General features: G+C 49.0%; 1 protein-coding gene across 2 annotated transcripts in view; it reads left to right on the forward strand.

Moving 5' to 3' along the window:
- Positions 1-24819, forward strand: part of TMEM240 (transmembrane protein 240) — a 43116-nt gene that overhangs the window by 8289 nt on the left and 10008 nt on the right. The window lies entirely within an intron of this gene.

A 24819-nucleotide genomic window follows, 5' to 3' on the forward strand; every position in this document is an offset into this window, starting at 1 on the left:
AGGCAGACATAGCCATCGTGGCCGGTAAGGTAAAGGGACCCCTGACCATTAGGTCCAGTTCGTGGCCGACTCTGGGGTTGCAGCGCTCATCTCGCTTTATTGACCGAGGGAGCCGGCGTACAACTTCTGGGTCATGTGGCCAGGATGACTAAGCCACTTCTGGCGAAACCAGAGCAGTACACGGAAATGCCTTTTACCTTCCCGCCTGAGTGGTACCTATTTATCTACTTGCACTTTGACGCGCTTTCGAACTGCTAGGTTGGCAGGAGCAGGGACCGAGCAGCGGGAGCTCACCCCGTCACGGGGATTTGAACCGCCGACCTTCTGATCGGCAAGTCCTAGGCTCTGTGGTTTAACCCACAGCACCACCTGCGTCCCAGGTAAAGGTAAAGGGACCCCGCACCATTAGGTCTTGGTGTGAATGTGAAGGCAGAGCATAGCCGTCATGGTCGGTAGCCTCTGTGAATTTGCCCTGTCCTCTTTTAAAGCCACCCGAGTCGGTGGCCATCACCGTTTCCTGTGGCAGTGAGTTCCACAGTTTAACTATGAAGAAGTGCTTTTGGCTACCTATCCTGAATCTTCTAATGTTCATCTTCGTTGGGTGTCCAGTGTTATGAGAGCAGAAGGAAAACTTTCCTCTGCCCACTGTTGCCCTGCCACGCATGATTTTATAAACGTCTGTCATGTCTCCTGTTAGTCACCTTTTCTATAAACTATAAAGTCCCCAGTGTTGCAGCCTTTCCTCACAGGAGAGTCCTCCATCCCCTGAATCATTTTGACTGCCAACCTTTTCCAACTCCACAATAACCTTTCGGAGGCGAGGCCAAACGTGGCACTGCCTGCCTGCCTACTTACAAGCCCAGCTGCTTGGCTTGGCCAGAGTGTAGCCGCTGTGTCCTCAATTCTGAGATGTGGGGTGAAGAGGAGGCCGATATATCATTTGGCTTCCCTGAGGGCCGCTCTGCCCAACACCCAAATCCTCCGCTTGCCAGCTTGGTTGTGTGAATTGGCTGCTTGCATGTCCTTTCTTTCCAAAGCTGGCCAGTTGGCTAGGAAAATAATACCTGGCCCGTTCCTCGCCCTCCTTCTCTGGGCCAATTGCCGTAATGTTTCCCGCAAGAGCCAAAAATGTGTCCTGGTTGCCCCAAAGCCTTTCCCCCTCCCCCAAATTTGTAAACGGTCACACGGTCAATTTCACTCGGCCTGGACACAATTCAGCAGTTGTATCTGAAGGGGAATCAAGAGGATCCCCGGTTTCTGATCTCAGCTACCAGGCTGGGCATTGCTACCCAGTGGTAAGTGGTGACATGATCCAGCCCTGGTAGGTTTGCCAGCTTCAGGGGTGCGGTAAGGTCATTTTGGACTCTGGGCTTCGTGGTTTCTTTTTTTATACATATATAAATTTTTATTAGGTTTCTTTTAACATACCATTTTCAACAATAATTAAACATACTTTTACATCTTATACTGTTTTTGGACTTCCATCAATCACATCCAATCTATTCGCTTAATATACATTTCTTACTTTCACTATTACATTTAAATCTCATAACTAATATCTCTATTCTTTCTCTACTTTGCAATGTTTCATATATTTCTCTTTACAAAACTTCTTGTAGTCCTACTAGCATAATTTGTTGATTACAGTTGCTCTTCAAATAGTTCGTATATTTCTTCCACTCTTCTGTGAATCTCTGGTCCCGCAGGTTTCGAATCCTTCCTGTCACTTTATCTAATTCTGTGTAGTCCATTAATTTTGCCTGCCATCCTTCTTTCGTCGGAATCTCTTCTTGCTTCCATTTCTGGGCTAACAATACTCTTGCCGCTGTTGTTGCATATAAAAACAATTTAACATCCTGTCTATTAATATCCTCACCTATAATACAAAGTAAAAATGCTTCTGTTGTTTTTTAAAAAAATGTATATTTCAACATCTTTTTCATCTCATTATACAGTGGTACCTCAGGTTAAGTACTTAATTCATTCCAGAGGTCCGTACTTAACCTGAAACTGTTCTTAACCTGAAGCACCACTTTAGCTAATGGGGCCTCCCGCTGCCGCCACACCGCCAGAGCACGATTTCTGTTCTCATCCTGAAGCAAAGTTCTTAACCTGAAGCACTATTTCTGGGTTAGTGGAGTCTGTAATCTGAAGCGTATGTAACCTGAAGCATGTGTAACCCGATGTACCACTGTACAGTATATCATTTCCCAGAAGTTTTTTACTTTCTTACATTCCCACCACATATGATAAAATGTTCCTTCTTTTTCTTTACATTTCCAACAGTTATTATTTGCCTTATACACAGGCTTTGTGGTCTCAATGGGAGCTTAGAGGTAGAGCATCTGCCTTGCCTGGAGAAGATCCCAGGCTCAGTCTCCAGCGGTGTCAGGAGCGAGCCAGCAATAAATCACATCAGGCTTGTTGGAGTTAACCCTTTATTAGCAACAGCAGGATCTGTGCAGGCCTAATGAACACAGCAACTCATTAGATCAGGCATAGGCAAACTCCGGCCCTCCAGATGTTTGGGACTACAATTCCCATTATCCCTGACCACTGTCCTGCGAGCTAGGGATGGTGGGAATTGTAGTCCCAAACATCTGGAAGGCCGGAGTTTGCCTATGCATGCATTAGATCTTGCCCCCATGAAGCAGTTGCTGAGACTGAATGTCCCCACCTCCCATCAGCTGTCTTAAGTCCTCTCCACTCCAGGGTTTCCCCCCAAGCAATCTGAGACTGTGCCTGTGTGCAGCCTGCTGCTGCTCTGCCCGTTTCAGCCCTCTGCTAGTTCTGGGGGGCAAACGGGGAGGGGAGCTTGTTGCTAGCAGGACCAGTGGTCAGGGATGATGGGAGTTGTAGTCCAAAAACAGCTGGAGACCAAGAGTTGGGAAACACTGGCGAAGCATCACGATGCTGAGAGGGCGGATGGGGCCTAAGTCCCTACTCAGTAAAGCGGAGCCCTTGAAGTCAGCACACCTAAGTTAGTCATGCCCATGAACTTCAGTGGGTCTACTCTGAGTAGGACTGGCATTGGATGCAACTCAAAGTCTGGACGATCACGTGCTGCGTTTTAAAAAAAAATGGTTAAGGGCCAGCCATACCGTGAGGAAGAAGTGATAGTAGAAGGTTGCTTTCTTTGTACGACCTTGGAGCACTTTATCGATGGATAAAGTTAGATGGTGGCCATCTGTCACATTCCTGCATTCCAAGGGGGTTGGACTAGATGACCTTTGGGTTCCCCTCCAGCTCTACAATTCTGTGATTCTATGAAATGGTTTCTCTAAATAGGTAAAACAGTATTTGAAAAAATTGTTCAGAACATTCCCATAAGATGCGTAGACTTGAAGCTCTTTGAGAGCACCAATTATTTCCAAAAAAAATTAAATCATGATGAGAAATATATATTCTGTCATCCTTATGGGTGTGTATGTTTGGGGTGTGTGTGAGCAGCTTAAAGGGGGAAAGACCCCCCGGTTCCTTGCCTTTACCTGTTACCATGTAGAGGTGACCTGCTCTAACCATCTGTGCTTTCTTAGGAGGACACACTCTTTTATTTTATGTTTTTAAATCTCCATTGTTTCCCCGTAGTCTCCTGGAATAGCTCTCCCACTGAGAGCCAAGTGCCTTCCCCCTTTCTACAGTATTACCTTTATGGATGTCGCTCGCTCGTAAGCCTTTAGGAGGAAAACTGGTCTTTCAAGCCAATTTTGACTTCCCTCAAACCGGAATGGTCAATTAATTTCTTTGAAAGAGCCAAAGAAAACCACACACACACACAGGCCTCGTGTAACAAATCATTGCAGGCGTTTTGATCTGCGTTACGAGAGAGAGAGGGGGGGGGCAGGAGAGAGAGAGAGAGGCATACACATGTATGTGGAGATCAGGATCCAAAGGGGTGAGGAAGGGCTGCTCCGTGACAGAGCACGTGCTTGGCATGTAGAAGGTCCTAGGCTCACAACCCAGTGGCATCTCCAAGTAGGGCCTTGAGATTTCAGGGCCCAAACTTGAGACCTAGGGGTGACTCCTGGTGATGTCACAGGGGTAGGCCCTGGAGATGGAGGTTAATTGGGAATGAGGAGCATGTAATTCGCAGATGGTTCCTGCGGGGCTATAGCTTGCTAGCTGCATGCACAGCCTTCTTAGTACACATATATATTTATTATATGTTTATTAAAGGGGCTCTCTCCCACTTGCCGAGTCGAGCTCCCCCCACTCCCAGCCGGTCAGATGGAGAATTCAGGTCAGACCAGGAGCTCTGGCAAATCTCAGCTGGGAGAGCTTCCCTGTCCGAAATCCTGGAGAGCCTCTGCCGGCCTGTGTAGACAATGCTGAGCTAGATGGACCCATAACTTATGGTCCTGTGATGTGGGTTCCTTGTTCTTTAAAACCTGGGGGAAAGGACCATCGCTGTCTGGAAAGTCAATCGCTGGTGTTTCCAGTTTAAAAGAGGATCAGGTTACATAAGGGTGAGGAACTTCAGATCTGGTGTGTGTGTGTGTGTGTGTGTGTGTGTGTGTGTGTGTGTGTGAGAGAGAGAGAGAGAGAGAGAGAGAGAGAGAGAGAGAGAGAGAGAGGGAGAGAGAGACAGAGAGAGACAGAGAGGGAGAGAGAGACCCTGCCAAAAGCAGGATAGAAAGAAAATTCCAGGCTCGTGTCTTAAATATCTGTGTGGCTTGTTAAAGTGGTGCACCATTTTGCCTAAGTCCTGCTGTGATGCTTCCACAATTAACTGCAGGTTTCAGGTTGGCCTAGCGCAGGAATGAGGAGTTTATGTCCTTTCAGATGTTACTAACTCCTCCTCCCAACATCCATGATCCATGGCTGTGCTAGCTAAGGCTGATGGGAGATTGGAGTCCAAAGACATATGGAGAGTGACAGTTTCCCCCATCTAGTGCCTGCTTTCCCAAGCTCTACTCATTGGACCATACTGCCTCTCAAGATCAGTTATGGATTGCACACCTACCCCTACCCTGTGCACATATAGACTGTAGTTTACACACACACACACACACACACACACAAAATTTGGAGTATGAAATGGTGCTTAATATGGGGGATAAAATAACTTGGTTCCTGGGATGGATCTGTTGATTTCACTTCTCTCCAGTTCTTCTGACTGAAAGGGAGGGAGGGAGAATGCGGCCCTCCAGGACTCTGTTTGGCCCCCAGGTGACAACCCTCTCCAGCCCTACTTTGAGTGCTTTGGCCTGGCTGAATTGTGGCCAGGTAACCCAATATCGGTAACCCAACAAAAAAAACCGAACAACCCTCCCTAAACAATACTGCAGCCCAAGAGTCTGTTCAGCAGCCTCTGTTTTTGTAGCTGGAGTCAGTCTGGGCCCCGTCCTCCCAAGCCAGGTGGGAAAAGGCCTGCAGGTCTTCCAGGACTTGCAGCCGAGATGGTCAGAGTTCAAGGGCCGAAACACTCAAGGAGGGAGCATAGCAGGGCTGGGGAGGAGTGTGGCCTGGGCAGAGTTCCAGGGGCCAACAGAGAAGCCCGGAGGACCAAATTTACACCCCTGTCCTGGGTCTGAGATTTGCTGCTGCCGCTGCCGCCGAATAGCAATCTTTGGAAACAAACAGGGGCGTGGGGAAGGGGGCGGCGGGGGTGGACTGCCCCGGGTGCCCTCACTGAGGGGGGTCATTCGGCGTGCCACCTGCCCGCATCTCCCAAGCCTTCCCCGAGCCGTTGGGGGAAGGGGCAGAGCTGTGCCGCCTTGCCAACGGCCTTCCCCCTTCGTTTTGGCTGCTTGGGAGTTGTGGAGAGCGGTGCGCCAAATGTCCACCATCGGGGGCTCACTCCGCCCCTGGCTGCAGGGCACGAACACTGCTCTGGTCACCTAAGTGGCTATCCCGCACCTGGGAGGGCACCCTCCGTGCCATGCCCCCCTCGGGAGAGTGCCCACTCTGGGCAGCATGGGCATATGGTCTGCCACTGGGTGCAAAGCAACTCAAGAGCAGATTGCGATCCAGAGAAACGAGGCGGCGCCAGTTGCATCTCACGTTGCAAATGAACAGCTAGTCTCAGAGCCGAAGAAGGTTGCCAAAACAAACAAACAGAAGCAGCAGATTTTGCTGGGGGGTGGGGGGGCAGAATGGAACCTTTTGTGAAACGCTTGGGAAACTGAGGCAATCCTTTGAGCAGGGCTGGCGTGTTCAACATTTCTCTGATGAAAATGGGGACGTCCTATTCCATCATCAACATCATCATTTTAGTTATACCCTGTCCATCTCACTGGGAAGGCCCAGCCACTCTGGGCAGCTTCCAGCATATTGTGGTACCTCGGGTTAAGAACTTAATTCGTTCCGGAGGTCCGTTCTTAACCTGAAACTGTTCTTCACCTGAAGCACCTCTTTAGCTAATGGGGCCTCCTGTTGCCACCGCGCCGCTGGAGCATGATTTCTGTTCTCATCCTGAAGCAAAGTTCTTAACCTGAGGTACTATTTCTAGGTTAGTGGCATCTGTAACCTGAAGCGTATGTAACCCGATGTACCACTGTATATAAAAACATAACAAAACATTTAAAAACTTCCCTATACAGGGCTGCCTTCAGATGTCTTCTCAAGTTTTTATTATATCTTATGTCTTTGGGTACAAGACTCCATACCCTTTGACATTTCTCCGATGAAAATAGGGACATCCGAAGGAAAAGCGGGACATTCTGGGATCAGAAACTGGGATGGCTTGTGTAAATCTGGGGTTGTCTTTGGAAAATAGGGACCCTTCTGGCTCTGCAGTCCCTGCCTGCCTGCTCTTCCTCCTCTGGCTCCCATTGGGTGGGCAGGTGAATGTCAGCAATGGGGCGATGGAGGTGGGGGCTTAACAGAAGCGTCCTCCATCTGTTTGTTTGCCGCCTTGTCATCTGGCCAGCGTGTGGGTGGCATCAGGAGCAAGCAGAAGGGGGAGCAGCAGCTGGCGACTGTGGCGGCATGGAGGAGGTAGGCCTGCTGACTGAGGGAGGGGGGACCTACAGTGAAACCCCGCTAAGCAGCCATTGAGGAGAGCTCTCCCCCAAACCCTCTGAAACCCAAAGCTGGCATTTGCACACGGATGTCAGTGCACACATCTGACTTAATTACTTTTCCTTTAAATATATATATATTTATTCATTCAGTTTTTACATTTAACAATTAGAATCAGACGTAAATCAATCATCACAAACACATAGGGTTCTCCGAATCCCTTGACTTCCCTCCACGGGTTCCATAGTTATTCTTTCCCAACTGCATTGTATAATGTTCTCCATAGAGTTGTATCTCGGGTTAAGAACTTAATTTGTTCCGGAGGTCTGCTCTTACCCTGGAACTGTTCTTAACCTGAAGCACCACTTTAGCTAATGGGGCCTCCTTCTGCTGTGCCGCCAGAGCACGATTTCTGTTCTCATCCTGAAGTTCTTAACCCGAGGTAATATTTCTGGGTTAGCGGAGTCTGTAACCTGAAGCGTATGTAACCCAAGGTACCACTGTATTTCCTTAACACTCAGTTCTTACCATAGTTCTTGTTACATCGCAAGTATTTTTAAAATCCTGCCAATGTTTTTAATTGTTTACAGCGTTCTTTTAAGTAACTTATAAATTTCCCCCATTCTTTATTAAATTTATCATCTTCTTGGTTTCTGATCTTCCCGGTCATTTTTGCCATTTCAGCATAGTCCATCATCTTTGTTAACCATTCTTCTTCAGTAGGTACATTATCTTCCTTCCATCCAGCATCTGTGCAGCTGTCGTAGCGTGCATAAACTGACTTTTCTATTCCTTTGGTATTTCTGGACCTAAAATTCCTAATAAAAAGGCTTCTGGTTTTTTAAACATTTTCTTCAACGCATTATAAATCATTTCCCAATATGCTTTTGTCATCTTGCACGCCCACTGCATATGGTAGAATGTGCCTTCCTTCTCTTTACACTTCCAATAGATATTTGTAGCAGTCCTATACATTTTTTGCTATTTTAGTAGGAGTTAGGAACCAATTATACATTGTTTTCATGACTACTTTTCCAGCTATAGCAAGGTTTGTTTTGATCTGTTGACAACCTGGGGCACAGGATGCGTCATTCTTACCACCCCGTTTCCCACCCCTTTGGAATATGTCTCCCTGAAAGAACCAAATAACCTTGTGGCTTTTGCATCCCTTGTAGGAAAGGCTCCCACAGTGTGTATGGGGAGGTCTAGGTCTTGGATGAGAGTCATATTACCTTCTGAATGTTGGTGGACTCTGACTCCCATCAGCCCTAAGCCACCATGACTATTGATGGAGGGCAATGGGAGTTGTAGTCCAGCAATATTGAGAGGGTCACAACTCCTGTCATCTTTGACCCTTGGCCGTGTTTTAGGGGTGGGGAAGAAATCTGACTGAGTTCACATTGAGAGGTGAATTTACATGCACTTTCTGGAAAAAGTACAAGAACCAAAGTGCCCCAACCTTTGAAATCTGTGCTTCTCTGAAGTTTGCTACGCAGGTCGAGCTGATGAATGTGTACCAAAATTGCATCTTATTAGGATACAGTGTGCATAAAAATGCATATATTCGTAAAAATTAAATCCAGGCATGCATTACGTAAGGGGAAATTGCTTTGCAACAATATGAATAATGGGCAAGAACTGCATGCGAAAAAAGGTGAGAAAATCGCACCAGAATGCAAACAGATGTGGGGTTGTGGAGAGCTGAGTATAAGATTCAGATATTTTCGTTTAGGGAAGTCTGTCCAGACATGTAGATGTTTTATCTCCATCTCTGCTGATTTTCGCCATCTTCTGCATCATTCTAAATATTTGGTTTTGCACTGGTCATTTTAATCAATGATTCTAAAGCTTTTGTAAACCATTTAGCGGTTTGTTCGTTGCTGTGGTTGCTGCTTTACAGTCGTGGTATATGGATTTTGTTGAATAAACGAAAATCCCTAGCCCTGCTGGGGAGATGGAGTCGATGTACAGCTCCACAAACCCTGGCCTAGGCAGCTTCCGTACCGGATTTTTGGATGGGGTCTATGCCTGGCGCCCTCAATGCCTGTCTAAAACATCTGGTTGGTGGGCACCAGGTTGGTGAAGTCTGGCCTAGAAGTTGGTGAAGTTTCTTCCTCCATTCCCAGGCTCTTTTATTCTTTTCAGTGGTACCTCGGGTTAAGAACTTAATTTGTTCTGGAAGTCCATTCTTAACCTGAAACTGTTCTTAAGCTGAAGCACTACTTTAGCTATGGGGCCTCCTGCTGCTGCTGCGCTGCCGGAGCACGATTTCTGTTCTCATCCTGAAGCAAAGTTCTTAACCCGAGGTACTATTTCTGGGTTAGCGGAGTCTGTAACCTGAAGTGTCTGTAACCCGAGGTACCACTGTATAGTGGACGCTCGGGTTGTGAATGTGATCTGTGCGGGAGGCACGTTCGCAACCCGCAGCACCGCGTCTGCGCATGTGCAGGTTGTGATTCGGCGCTTCTGCGCATGCGCAAAGTGTGATTTAACACTTCTGTGCATGCGTGGCCGCCGAAACCCGGAGGTAACCTGTTCCAGTACTTCCGGGTTTTGGCAAGTCTGTAACCCCCAAAAATGCAACCCTGAGGCATCTGTAAATGTATTGCATGTCCTCCAAAGTTCTTCCCATTCCTTCTTTAATCCCTATAACAACAGTCCTGTGAGGTAGGCTGGGCTGAGAGGCAGTGACTGGCCCAAGGTTGCCCAGGGAACTTCACGGCCGATTGGGGGATTAAAGAAGGCAAGTGGTAGGACACCTGCTATGCCTGCAGAAGATTCAATTCCCTGGCACCTCCTAGGACAGCAAGGATTGCCCCCGAAGTGCAACCCTGGAGAGCCACTGCCATTCAGTGTAGGTGATACTAAGTTTGCTGGGCCAGTGGTCTGACTCAGGATAAGGCAACTTCCTGTGTCTCCAGCAAAGGACCGCAGATCAGGATTGGAGCAGCTGCCTGGCAGGCAGAAGATCACAGGTTCAATCTCCAGTCTGTCCAGGAAGGGCTGCCTCTAAAGTGCTAACAGTCATTACCAACTAGGGCGGAATCTAAAGGTAAAGGTAAAGGGACCCCTGACCATTAGGTCCAGTTGTGGCCGACTCTGGGGTTGCGGTGCTCATCTCGCTTTATTGGCCGAGGGAGCTGGCGAACAGCTTCCGGGTGATGTGGCCAGCATGACTAAGCCGCTTCTGGCGAACCAGAGCAGCGCACGGAAACGCCGTTTACCTTCCCGCTGAAGCGGTACCTATTTATCTACTTGCACTTTTTAGCGTGCTTTTGAACTGCTAGGTGGGCAGGAGCTCGGACCGAGCAACAGGAGCTTACCCTGGCGCGGGGAATTCAAACTGCCGACCTTCCGATCGGCAAGCCCTAGGCTCTGTGGTTTAACCCACAGAGCCACCCGCGTCCCTCTAGGGTGGAATCTAGACACAAATAAAAAACGCTGTGAAAATGCATTAAAAAAAATCTTTTAAAAATATATATTGAATTTGCCATAAGCTAACCATGCCATCTAGTGTCACATTTGTATAATGCATTTAAATGTTATATTTTCAGCTGAGTTCCAGGCTTCTTCCAGATCCTCCAAGTGTCCCTATTTTCCAGGAACAGTCCTGGATTTATAGGAGCCGTCCCAGTTTTTGATTTGATCCCGGAATCTTAGGGTGTCCCTGTTTTCATCGGAGAAAGTTTGGAGGGGATGGAGATATGCAACCCCTGAGCCAAGGAGATAAATAACTATACAACTTTTAGAGGACATCTGAAGGCAGCCATGCTTACAGTGTTAGAAACTGAGCTATGAAAGCTAGGAGCTAAACGGCACCTTAAACCCAGGTTAGGGACGCAACAACGGAATGCCTAGGCGTGCTTTTTTTGTAGCAAGAATACAAAGCTGAAGATGAATGAACTGCAGCTAAAATATTATGTTCATTTTTCACATGGTCTAGTCCTTCCCCTGCCCATTCCCCTAATATTCTTGAGAGGGTCTTTTCTCTAGTCTTCAGAGAGTAGCTGGAAGTGGGGAGGCAGTAAAAGCTCCTCCTTTCCTTCCACTCTGTGGTTTTAATCTGAAATCTTAGGCGCTCAGAGCTCAGAAACTGCTCGCACTAATGAAATTCCTTGTCGCAAAATGCACCTAGAGTACACGTCAAAGTTCAAGTAGATAAATAGGTACTGCTCTGGCGGGAAGGTAAATGGCGTTTCCGTGCACTGCTCTGGTTCGCTAGAAGCAGCTTAGTCAGGCTGGCCACATGACCCGGAAGCTGTATGCCGGCTCCCTCGGCCAGTAAAGCGAGATGAGCGCTGCAACCCCAGAGTCGGTCACGACATATGGTCAGGGGTCCCTTTACCTTTTTATTTTCGTCAGAGGAATGTTGGAGGGTATGATCTTCCCAGACGATTGACGTTTGCCCTTGATTCAGAACCTTGAGGACTAGAACCTCAGTTTGTTTTTAAGGACTTATACTGTCGCTCAGTGCCGGAGTGTGGATTTTGCCTGGCTCAGGGCTCAGCCGGGCTAGCCTTGTGTCAAGTGCCGCACGTGGAGGCCTGCATATTCTCTCGGGGCAGCATCAAGATGTTTGCCGAGAACCAGAAAAGACCAAACCCGGAGGGTGGGCAGGAGCGATGACAAGGGAGTGAATTAGAAGCAGGGAAGTGTGTGGAGCCTTGTCTGATTTCGTCTCTTGTCTTCCTGGCCCGGCTCTATAGAGTGACACACTTTCCCCCAGCTAATGAATTCAAGACCGTTTGTGCGTTCCCCATCTTGTGTTGTCAGCCGGCGTTATGCTCACCCGTGTGTCAGGAGAGAGGCCTACCAGCCGATCTGGGTGGTTTGTCTCTCTTTCTCTCTCTCTCTCCACATTCTTGCACTCTGGAAAAATAATAATATCGAATTTGGATCCCTGCTCCTGGGGAAATCTGGCAAAGTGGCTGCGATAACGATCGGCTGGTCCTCAGAGCCACCTGTGATGGGAGCATCTTGTTCTGAGAGTGACATGGAGGGGCATGTTCGCCGCGAGCAACAAACGCCGGCCTCCGGCGCACTGCCGGGTTTGCGAAAGGCTCGGCTGCTTCTAGAGACGTAGGAAGTGGCCTTGTGTGGAGTCAGAGGACCGGTGCCTTGAGTTTGTTATTGCCTGCACGGACTGGCAGTGTCTCTCTCCAGGGTTTTAAAATTTTAATTATTTACTTTTATTTATTGATTTGATTTACAGACCACCCTTCATCCTGAGATCTCAGGGCGGTTCACAGAACAAAATACAGTGGTACCTCGGGTTACATACGCTTCAGGTTACATACGCTTCAGGTTACAGACTCCGCTAACCCAGAAATATTACCTCGCGTTAAGAACTTTGCTTCAGAATGAGAACAGTGCTCCGGCAGCACGGCAGCAGTGGGAGGCCCCATTAGCTAAAGTGGTGCTTCAGGTTAAGAACAGTTTCAGGTTAAGAACGGACCTCCGGAACAAATTAAGTACTTAACCCGAGGTACCACTGTACAGGATAAAAACAAGTAAATAATTAAAAACGAAACATTGAAACAATAACCCACTTACAGCTCTTCTGTCTAGCTTTTGGCTTGGCTGGTTAGTCTATTTGGGTGTTTCTGTCAATCTGTGTTTTCTGTATTATTTAAGTTTTGTTTTAAACGATAAACTCAAGCCACCTTAAACCTTGGGAAATCGACTAATAAATGCCTTTCATTGCCTTTCAGAGAGGGGCACTTCCCAGCCTGTAACTATACTGAGTCAGACCATTGTGCCATTGAGCTCCGTATTGCCTGCACAGATTGGCAGCAGCTCTGCAGCGTTTTAGAGAGAGCCTCTTTCTCAGACCTATTTGGAGATGCTGGGACCTTCTCTATGCTTAGTTGCTCGAACTACTGAATTACAGTCCTTCCTCATCAAAGGAGGAGGTTGCGCCCCAGAGAGAAACACTGCCAGTCAGTGTAGACAGTATGGGGCCTGATGGGCCAATGGTGTGGCTTGTTATAAGGCATCTTTCTGCGCAGAGGAGAGAGGCAGTGGCCATGGAGTCAGTTGTGGATGTGAATTTTCCCTGGTTCAATTCCAAGTGGTAGGAAAGATGGCAGCGACCTCTTGCTGCCAGCTGGGCACAGAGGGCACTGATTTCTTGAAAACTCTTCTCTCCTGCCTTTCTTAAAAGTTCAAGGTGGCTAATACAGGGCTCAATGGTGAAAAGAGTCAGATCCTGGGGTAAGGAGGCGTGTAGATATAGGCGCCTGCCTCACCATTGGTCCACCCATCTCAAAAGTGGGCGGAGGAACAAATGCAAACGTTGCCTTTGTCCAATAGGCTGGTTCCCACGTGCATATGCTTGAACACACCCTTCTTCATCCTCTGTCCTGGCAAGCAAGATACAGGTGCCCAAAGTTGGAAGCCATGAGGACTAAAAACTTATTTAGGGAGGTTCACTGGAGGTTCTTTGCGTGCCAAATTCCTCACCGGATACTCCATTCCGGGTAGGACAGATGCTTGATTTGTCTGGCAGCGGAGAGCCGCAGATGTCCAGTTATGGAATTGTTATCATTGTTATTTTTCTCCAGTATGTGTGTGTGTGTGTGAGAGAGAGAGAGAGAGAGGGAGAGAGAGAGAGAGAGAGAGAGAGAGAGAGAGAGAGAGAGAGAGAGGCAGGATGAGATCTGCAAGCAGGGTGACTCCGGGAAGCCCCTTGCGAATAAGCGCAGCCACTAATGGATTCGTGTAATCGCCACATAACACGATGGAGCATGAACAGCCTTGTGGGGGTCTTTCCAATGACCTTGTTAGCAGCCAGGCGCAGGGAGAAGGCGGGCAGTGCCCAGCCTGTCTTAATGCGCTGGCTTTTGCTGCTATCAGCAGCGATCAACTTAGGAAAATTATCCCATCGATCGGCCCTTTTAAAAAGCCATGGAAACTTCTATTGCCTTTTAATTCACCTCGTCTTTTGGGACGCTGGCAGAGAGGATGTCCGCCCCCCCTTCCCCAGATGGCTTTCTCCTGCGTTGTGCATTTTGCTCCCCCTCCAACCTTGTTGTCAGTGGACGCATTTGTCGCATTTGTCGTTTGAACGACTTGGTTGCCTCAGAAAAGGATATTATAAAGGTTCAGAAGAGGAAGACCAGGGTGATCAAGGAGGTGGGGTGACTCCCCTGTGAGAAAAGGTTTGGGGCTTTTTGGAAATTACTTTAGCCAAAAGTGGAGGCATGACAGAAGCGTAGGAACAGACAGAGAAAAGCTTTTCTCCCTGTCTCGTAACTTGAGAACCGGTGGACATCTGGCGAAGCTGGATGGATAATTCAGGACCAATGGAAGGAATGACTTCTTCCCACAGTGCTTAAACTATGGAACTCACTGCCCCAGGAGGCTGTGATGGTAATAATAATAATAATAATAATAATAATAATAATAATAATAATAATAATATATCATTTATACCCTGCCCATCTGGCTGGGTTTCCCCAGCCACTCTGTGTGGCTTCCAGCAAAATATTAAAATACAATAATTCCCTAAACAGGGCTGTCTTCAGATGTCTTCTAAAAGTCAGATAGTTGTTTATTTCCTTGACATCTGATGGGAGGGCGTTCCACAGGGTGGGCGCCACCACCGAGAAGGCCCTCTGCCTGGTTCCCTGTAACTTTGCTTCTCGCAAGGAGGGAACCGCCAGAAGGCCCTCAGAGCTGGACCTCAGTGTCTGGGCTGAACAATGGGGGAGGAGACGCTCCTTCAGGTATACTGGGCTGACGCCATTTAGGGCTTTAAAGGTCAGCACCAACACTTTGAATTGTGCCTGGAAACATACTGGGAGCCAATGTAGGTGTTATGTGGTCAGCCTGGATGGCTTTAAAAGGGGACTAGACAAATTCACGGGGAATGAGACTGTCATTGGCTACTATCCCTAATGGCTATGGTCTCCTTCCACCGATGGAGGCAATATGCTTTTGAACCTCAGTTGCTCGGGATCGCAAGTGGGGACAGTTTTTGTTGCTCTCATGTCTTGCTTTTGGGCTCCCCATACAGACACCTGGTGGGCCAGGTGGACCTTTGGCCTGATCCATCACCCACAGTCTTCTAATGTTCTTACGACATGGTCCACTGCAGGGTAGCGGCATTTTGCCGAAGAATCCTTTTCATGCAAAATCATAGAATGGGAATCATCTAGTTCAATCCCTCGCAATGCAGGAATCTCTGCTTTTCAAATAAGCATCAATCCGCCACCTCCTTGATCTGATTTGATGGAGCTGTTTTGTTTTCCAGATGCGGTGGCCCAAGTAAAATGCTGACATTCCCTCTCTTGGTTTTTCAACTGGGCTTTTGCCGATGGATAACTTTCATATTCAGATAGAACTTTCTGGGAATCAGTTTGGCGACAACTGTGAATCCATTGAGTTAAACAAAAAAATAGACCTAGATGAAGCTTGTGTAAGCAGCTTCTTGCTGTTTGAAGCTTCTGGGTGGCTCTGAAAGGGGAGCACATTTGGGGAGGAGAAGGCAATTGAGGGCTGCTGAATCCCTGCGACGGGGTGAGCTCCCGTTGCTTGGTCCCTGCTCCTGCCAACCTAGCAGGTCGAAAGCACGTCAAAGTACAAGTAGATAAATAGGTACCACTCCTGCGGGAAGGTAAGCAGCGTTTCCGTGCGCTGCTCTGGTTCCCCAGAAGCGGCTTAGTCATACTGGCCACATGACCTGGAAGCTGTACGCTGGCTCCCTCGGCCAATAAACGAGATGAACGCCGCAACCCCAGAGTCGGTCACGACTGGACCTAGTGGTCAGGGGTCCCTTTCAGCTTCCGAGTCATGTGGCCAGCATGACTAAGCTGCTTCTGGCGAACCAGAGCAGTGCACGGAAACGCCGTTTACCTTCCCGCCAGAGCGGTACCTATTTATCTACTTGCACTTTGACGTGCTTTCGAACTGCTAGGTTGGCAGGAGCAGGGACTGAGCAATGGGAGCTCACCCCTCACGGGGATTCGAACCGCCAACCTTCTGATCACCAAGTCCTAGGCTCTGTGGTTTAACCCACAGCGCCACCCGCGTCCCTAGGGGTCCCTTTACCTTTACCTTTTTAACCCTGATCTCAACGTTTTCCCTCCTGCGAATCACAAGTGGGAAGATCGACTCTTGCACTTGGAACCTGTGTGATGTCTGTGGCAGTTTTCTGTGCTTTGGGTTTGGAAAGGCTGCCTTGGAAGCTGATTTCCTCTGAGTTTCTCAGCTCCTCGGGGCAAGGACTTGTGTTTTAAATATCACCGGTTAAAGCGCCGTGTGCTATGGAGATCTAACGTTGCTCTGAGTACGTTTGTAGAAAGGGGAACGAAGACTGCAATTTGAAACACACTTTCTGGGAAGGATTAAATGCAGTGGAACTTGTTCCCGATGAGGAAAGCACTGCAAAGCTCGCAAAAGGCTCTTGGAAATGAAGGAAACTGCCTGATTGCGAGTCAGACCATTGGTGTAGTGAGATCAGTGTTGTCTGTACTCTCTGGTAGCGGCTCTCTACAGTGGTACCTCGGGTTAAGAACTTAATTCGTTCTGGAGGTCCGTTCTTAACCTGAAACAGTTCTTAACCTGAAGCACCACTTTAGCTAATGGGGCCTCCTGCTGCTGCACGATTTCTGTTCTCATCCTGAAGCAAAGTTCTTAACCCGAGGTACTATTTCTGGGTTAGCGGAGTCTGTAACCTGAAGCATCTGTAACCTGAAGCATCTGTAACCCGAGGTACCACTGTATAGAGTTTTAGGCAGAGGTCTGTCTCTCCTACCTGGAGACGTCGGGGATTGAACCTGGGACCTTCTGCATGCAGAGCAGGCGATCGTCCCATTGAGCTGTGGTTCTTCCCCACCAACTCTTGCCAAAGAGAGCAGTGAATGGGTAGGCTTTGCAGAAACAAGAAGTACCATTGACCCCCTGTAATAATGGATCCGGTTCTCACCAACGATGCTAATTTAAGCAAATGGGAAACTGGCTGGGAGAATTTGTGACTTGGGCTCACTGCTCATAAGGAAGTATTTGGTTGCCAATGCAAGCTGGCAAATTCCACCTTCCATAATCAGATTCCCTTGGTGTGAGCCAGGACTGTACCTCTCCCCCAACCCCTGTCCACCCACCAATGTCTCTGTTCCATTAATAGCTCCCCAGGCAAAATGTGAATAGAATCAAGCAATCATAGAATTGGAAGGGGCTCCGAGGGTCATCAGAAATGAGGGGGGTTCTCCAAGGAGTTTGGCAGGCTGTAGAGAAAGAGCTGTAGCTCAGCGACAGAGCACCTGCTTCTCATTCAGAAGGTCCCGGATTCAATTCCTGGCATCTCCAAGTAGGGCCGGGGAAAACCACTGCCTAAAACCCCAAAGAGCTGCTGCCAGTCAGTGTGGACAGTATTGTTCTAGATAGGCCAGTGGCTTGAACTGATAGAAGGCAGCTTCCTTCTGAATCCTATTTATCCTTGTCGTTGGGAATCTCAGCTTTCATTTCATTTTATTTTTTTAAAAAGCCCAAGTATCTAGTCCTTATGAAAATGTGCAAGCAGTTCTGCTAAGGTCTCAGAAGGCAAAGGGGTGGTCCTGGGACCTTCTGAATTCAAAGCAGCTGTTCTGGGACTGAACTGCAACACCAGCAGTGCCTCTCCCCCCCTTTGGAAGGTGCCTGGAGGTTGATTCCACAAATGAAAATGGTGGATCTCTTATGCTCCACACCAAAGACCTCCAATTCCATTTCCACACACACAGAAGCAGGCTTTATTCTATCTGGGCCTTATTTCAGGGTTGGGAAGCTCCCAGATGTCGACTACAACTCCCATCGTCCCTGACTGTTGGCTTTGCTGCCTGGGGTTGGTGGGAGCTAAAATCCCAGCAGCAACCAGAAAAGCCACAGGTTCCCCATTCTTGCCTCTCTTCATTGACCCAGCAATCGCCTGTCCTGGGCTGGCCTCTGAAGCAAGGGACGTTGCCTTAGTTCACCTGACAATTCCCTTTTTCTATTAAAAAGAGAGAGAAAGAGGTTTCATAGAACATTGAATCCCAGAATGAATGGAGTTGGTCTTTGCTATATATACTTTGCTGACCCTCAAAATACATTCCAGCAATGTTTCCGTATTTCTGCATCAAAGATCTCAGTGCACTGCCCCTTCTCTCCAGCAGTTCAGAGTCTCTGCAAGTGTGTGCCTAGGACATGGGTATGCAAACTAAGGCCTGGGGGCCGGATCCGGCCCAATCGCCTTCTAAATCCGGTCTGTGGACGGTCCAGGAACCAGCGTGTTTTTACATGAGTAGAATGTGTCCTTCTATTTAAAATGCATCTCTGGGTTATTTGTGGGGTGTAGGAATTTGTTCCTTTTTTTAAAAAAAAGGTCTGGTCCCCCACAAGGTCTGAGGGACAGTGGACCGTCTCCCTGCTGAAAAAGTTTGCTGACCTCTGGCCTAGAAGGAGCAAACTGCCAAGGCCACCGCGGAAATGGAAGTTCACTCAATTTACAGTGGATCAAAGCGCCCTCTGGCGCAACCAATCCACTTAAAAACAAACAGGCCTTATGCGGTTAGGAAAGTGCATCACAGGGGGTTGGAATAGATGACCCACGGGGTCCCACACAACTCCACAATTCTATGATTCTATGGGGGAAAGGGTGAGAGGAAGGCATGATTAATAGAAAGGCTTCTACATGCCCTGCAAGCAAATCAGAAAGAAGACTTGATAAGGAGCAGGCCTAGTGTCTTTCCAGTTCTGGGGTTTTTAATGTGGGCGTATTCTGCAACATGTCATTGCCGCCATAATAGCGTATTAGCAGTAGATTTGTTCAGGACTGTCCACACAGCGTTCTGCTCTACTACTTGTTCTGCGATGCTTCCTCCGTATAACCGTGTGATTGCCATCCAGGGGAACACTCTTGCATCGCAGTGTGGCAAAAGTGCATTGTTAAAGTATGGAACTCTCTGCCACAGGAGGCAGCGATGGCCACCGACTTAGGTGGCTTCAAAAGAGGGAGAGACAAATTCATGGAGGACAAAGCTATCAAGGGCTACAAGCCATGATGGCCATGCTCTGCCTCCACTGTCGGAATATACTTCTGAATACCAGTTGCTGGAAACCACAGGGAGGAATAACGCTCCTTGTGCTTCCATCCTACTTGTGGGTTCCACAGGCATCTGGGTTGACCACTGTGAGAATAAGAAGCTGGACTAGGTGGGCCATTGGCTCGATCTTCCAGGCAGTGGCGTAATGTATTGGTGGGGCCCCGGGCGCAATCAGGGACGCGGACTTATAAAAAATATTGGGGGGGCCCGGGAAAGCTCATGAATAATAAATAAGCTCATGAATATGCAAATAAAGTGGCACCGCCTCCTCGTGAGCGAATAGGGGAGAGCGTGCTGTGCCTATTAATCAGCTCCGAAGGAAATTGGGTGGAGCTTTTGCTCGGGAGGGAGGGCAGGAGGCATGCAGCCCGACCCTGTGCATTTTGGGCTGGGGGAGGGGCGGTGATGGCGCTCTGCTGGAGGGGCGCCGGAGATTATTGGGGGGGCGGAGCCCCCCCAAACGAATTTTTGAGGGGGCTCGGGCCCCCTCAAGCCCCATGGAGTCGGCGCCTATGGGCGCAATATTGTTAGGGGGCGCAAACTTTCAATACAGCTGCATGCTTCTGTTGCTGGGCTCCGTTGAAAACAACTTCTCCATGCAAACCAGGAAGTGACCTCTCCAGATAATGGAACGACTCTTCTTTTCTTATCTCTGCGGTTGCGATCTCCTGGGTGCTGCAGACAGTTGACTGCGCATGTGTACTCTGCCCATTTCCCTCCACATGGCCCTGGGTACTGACAACCCATGCTACATCACTGCTACCAGGCCTCATATTCTTATTCTTGGATGGCTTTAGAAGAGAATTAGGCAGGTTCATGAGGACAAGGCTATCAGTGGCTATGTTCAGTCTCCACCAGAAGAGGGAGCTTGCCTCTGAATATTACCATAGTTGCTGGAGAGTTGCTTTGGTCTTCCTATGGGGGCATCTGGTTGGCCACTGTGAGCAAAGGAAGTTTAGGATGGCGTGACCGGTTCGGGTGCATTGGGTGCCGTGCTGCAGGGGGTGCCACAACTGTGCTGTGGAATGGAGCAAGAGAGGCAAGGGGGCACAGGATTTTAGCACAGCACAAGGCGCCGCCGAAATTTGAGAGCCCAAAGTCTGCCAGTGCTGTGAGAACAGAATGCTGGACAAGATGGGTCACTGGTCTGATCCAGCAGGCTCTTTTTTTAGGTTCTTACAATGAGAAATAAGCCAGAACAATTATTTCAGCAGGAAGTTGCAGGACAGACACCGATTGGAAGCGAAGAAGTATCTTCACATTGAACCATTCTGTAACCACCATAAGCACAGATAACCTCTGTGTAAGCTTTGGGCGAGCAAATTAGGATGAAGGCTCAAGAAACAGGTTATCTGGAGGAGCCCTCTGGGTAAATGCATACCCTCCGACATTTCTCTGATGAAAATTTTGTTGTTGTTTAGTCGTTTAGTCATGTCCAACTCTTCGTGACCCCATGGACCAGAGCACGCCAGGCACTCCTGTCTTCCACTGCCTCCCACAGTTTGGTCAAACTCATGCTGGTAGCTTCGAGAATACTGTCCAACCATCTCGTCCTCTGTCGTCCCCTTCTCCTTGTGCCCTCCATCTTCCCCAACGTCAGGGTCTTTTCCAGGGAGTCTTCTCTTCTCATGAGGTGGCCAAAGTATTGGAGCCTCAGCTTCAGGATCTGTCCTTCCAGTGAGCATTCAGGGCTGATTTCCTTCAGAATGGATCGGTTTGATCTTCTTGCAGTCCAGGGGACTCTCAAGAGTCTCCTCCAGCACCATAATTCAAAAGCATCAATTCTTCGGCGATCAGCCTTCTTTATGGTCCAGCTCTCACTTCCATACATCACTACTGGGAAGACCATCGCTTTGACTATATGGGCCTTTGTTGGCAAGGTGATGTCTCTGCTTTTTAAGATGCTGTCTAGGTTTGTCATTGCTTTTCTCCCAAGAAGCAGGCGTCTTTTAATTTCGTGACTGCTGTCACCATCTGCGGTGATTATGGAGCCATTTTTAATGTTTAAAACATTAAACATTAAAAAAACTTCCCCATACAGGGCTGCCTTCAGATGTTATTCTAAAGGTTGTATACACCCTTGGCTTGGGGGTCACATAACTCTTTACTCTCCAACATTTCTCCGATGAAAACAGGGACATCCTAAGGAAAAGTGAGACATTCTGGGATCAAATCAGAAACCAGGACGGCTCCTCTAAATCTGGGACTGTCCCTGGAAAACAGGAAGACTTGGAGGGTTTGCAAACGCACACCCACTCCACCGAAACTTAACTTCTTTGACATCTGGGCAAGGTTGTGACTTGATACAGAAGCTCTGTGCCCATATGGAGATGCAGAATCACTTTCCATTATTTTAAGGGACCCCCCTAGCATCTCGCCACCTTGGGCGCAAAGAGGAGCCGTGCCTGTCCCTGACAAAACAGGGAGCGAGAGTCAGAAGCTCTGTGCCCATATGGAGATGCAGAATCACTTTCCATTATTTTAAGGGACCCCCCTAGCATCTCGCCACCTTGGGCGCAAAGAGGAGCCGTGCCTGTCCCTGACAAAACAGGGAGCGAGAGTCGAGGGAGTGCTTTCTTGCCGCTGTGCTTGGAAGTAATCGGGAGATGTGCTCTTTCGCTGCTGCTGCTGCTGCTGCTGCTGCTGCTGCTGCAGTGACCAAGTTTGACTCTGCAGTGGCTCGATGCGGGCTGTTGCGTTGCCGAAGGGGATGTGGGGGGTGCTGAGCGTCCTTCTTCTCTGTTGCAGCCTGGCTGTCCGGCTGCCAGAGCGAGGTGCGCCGCCAGGGTGGTCCCAGGGGCTGGCTGAACAGAGCGAAGAGGCCGGGAGCGCAGCAGAGAGGGAACCGGGGAAGGGTCGACGGCTGGGGAGGGAAAACAGCACGCCTCCCAGCCGTGCCTGAGCCTCCAAACGGGGCTTGCGGTCGAGGTGGCTGTGGCATGACGCAAGGTGACAAAGCTGCTTCAGTGGAGCGTTTCTGGACACCGTTTACAAGGCACTTAGGCGCAGGGATTTAGGAAGGCGCCGGATGTGGAGTCAGTTGATTGGTGCATCCAGCTTGGTGTCGTCTGCACTGACTGGCAGCTGCTGTCCAGGCTTTCAAACAGCCCTACCTGGAGATGCCAGGGATTGTGCTGAGTCAGATCACAATGTTGCCTGCACGGACTGGCAGCAGCTCTCTAGGGTTTCAGATAAGGGACCTTCCCAGCTCTACTTGCAGATGCCATTAGGGTACGGTTACCAGATTTTTTCCAATGAATTCGGGGGTACTTTTCTTTTTCTTTGAAGCTGAGTAGCAACAGGGAGTCAGTTGTGGGGATGGTGAGGCAAAAGACCCTGGGCCCAAGCACACATGCATATTATATAAAGGTGCAAAGCCCTTCTTTCACACCCTGTGAAACATAAATGCACAGAGTTTTTAAAAAACTGGGCAACGGTGCGCCGCGCGCCTGTGATTCCCGAGCCTTCCCCGATCTCCTGCCCCCTTCCCCCTTTGTTTTGACAGATTGGGGGAGGCTCAGGAGTCAAGGGCAGGTGGCCATTGCCCAGGAGGGGCGCAAGGTGTGCGGGTTCCCTGCCAGGCAAGGTGCAAAGCCCTTATTTCACACCCTGTGAAACATAAATGCGCAGAGTTTTTAAAAAACAGGGCAACAGCCACCCGCCTGCAACTCCCAAGCCTCCCCCATCAGTCAAAAGAAAGGGGGAAGGAGGCAGGAGGTTTGTACCGCCGGACGTCCCCGATTCACCTCTGGCAGTGGTGGTGGCAGTGGCAGTCAGCAGTCTGGAGCCAGCCTGGTAGCACAGTTGGCTCTGGCTGGCTTCAGGAGTTGCTCGCTGCCATGGCGCCCACCATTTTTCCTCGCCGGAAGTTCTAGCAAGGAAAAATAGTGAGCGCCAGGGCAGCGGGCAGCTCCTGAAGCCAGCCAGAGCCCACTGCGCTACCAGGCTGGCTCTGGACTGCTGAGGCTGCTTCTGCCACATTTTCCGGGGACAAATTTGCAAATTGGGGGACATTCTGGGGACGGAATTTGTCCGGGGACAGATTTGCAAATCTGGGGACTGTCCCCGGGAACTGGGGACATCTGGTAATCCTATATTAGGGATTGAAACTGGGACCTTCTGTGTGCAAGGCAGATGCTCTGTCCTGGAGCTGCAGCCTCACCTTGAACCGTTTGGCCCAAATTATTGGGGAGGAGGGAAAGGGCAGGGTCCCTTTAATGGTACCCATGAGCTCTACCCCCTTAATCCCTCCTACCCATTGCCAAATTTCAGCCTCCCCTGTAACCTTGCAAAACCTGTAAGGGGCCTCCTCTCTCCACACCCCTCCCCAGTAATTTACCTAAAGTACTGTAGTTAAGTTAGCCTCTCCTACTCTGCACTGCTCATATTTTAGTGGGTGGGAGGTTGTTGGATGATATAGAGCAGGGGTCAGCAACCTTTTTCAGCCGTGGGCCGGTCCACCGTCCCTCAGATGTTGTGGGGGGCCGGACTATATTTTTTTGGGGGGGGGGGAATGAACGAATTCCTATGCCCCACAAATAACCCAGAGATGCATTTTAAATAAAAGCACACATTCTACTCATGTAAGAACACACTGATTCCTGGACCATTCGCAGGCCGGATTGAGAAGTTGATTGGGCCGCATCCGGCCCCCGGGTTGCCTACCTCTGTTATAGAGCAATCCATATAGCTCAGCTGGTAGAGCATGAGACTCTTAATTTCAAGGTTGTGGGTTCAAGTTCCACGTTGGGCAAAATATTCCTGCGTTGCAGGGGGTTGAACTAGATGACTCCCATGGTCCCTTCCAACTCTATGATTCTATGATCCATTTAATGGATTTGTATTGTGCATTTTGTTTTTCTGGTTTTTATGTTTCCCTGGTTGTATTTTACCTGGTTAGGTGGCTTGGAGATACACATACACACAAAGGGCTGCCACCCCTGCTTGCTGTGCTTATCAACCCTGCTCACTCTTTTGCCTGCTGCCCTTCCCCCACATGTAACAACACACCCTCCTGCCACAGCCCCCACAGCCCCTCTCACATATCCCACCACAACCCACCTCCCTCCTTCCATTAAACCTCGCAGCAGGCTTGTTTCACGAAATACTTGCCTGCATGCCTGCTATTCAGCATGCTGCAGTTGCAGCGGCCACCTTCTGGTGGCCACAAGAACTGCAGTGTGACAGCATTTTACATTTTCATGTGTATAGGAAGATATGCCACAACTAAGTCATGCAGTAAATAAAATAAAGATACAGTGGTACCTCAGGTTACAGATGCTTCAGGTTACAGACACTTCAGGTTACAGACTCTGTTAACCCAGAAATAGTACCTCGGGTTAAGAACTTTGCTTCAGGATGGGAACAGAAATTGCGCGGTGGCAGCAGGAGGCCCCATTAGCTAAACTGGTGTCTCAGGTTAAGAACAGTTTCAGGTTAGGAACGGGCCTCCAGAACGAATTAAGTTCTTAACCAGAGGTACCACTGTAACTACTTTGAGCCCTGTGACCAGCTCTGCTAAGGGGACACCATCCAATTGGACATTTACCAGTGCAAGCCTCGTTGAACTGAAATGCTTCCTGCAGGGAAATATTCTGGATCAGCTCCACATTGTTCAGTTGGTTGTGGGTTGTGCTATTTGGATTCCCTCCCTCTGTCACATGGACACCCCGAACCTGTTGAAATTAACGGACCAAAGCGAGTCATTGTGGTAAGGAGACCCCTATTCCCCTTCACAAAACTACAAACCCCTTAGTTCCCTGGGAAGAGAGACTGATGGCTAAACCAGTCTGGG

This window comes from Podarcis bocagei (assembly GCF_964188305.1).
Source record: "Podarcis bocagei genome assembly, chromosome: 7".
NCBI lineage: Eukaryota > Metazoa > Chordata > Lepidosauria > Squamata > Lacertidae > Podarcis > Podarcis bocagei.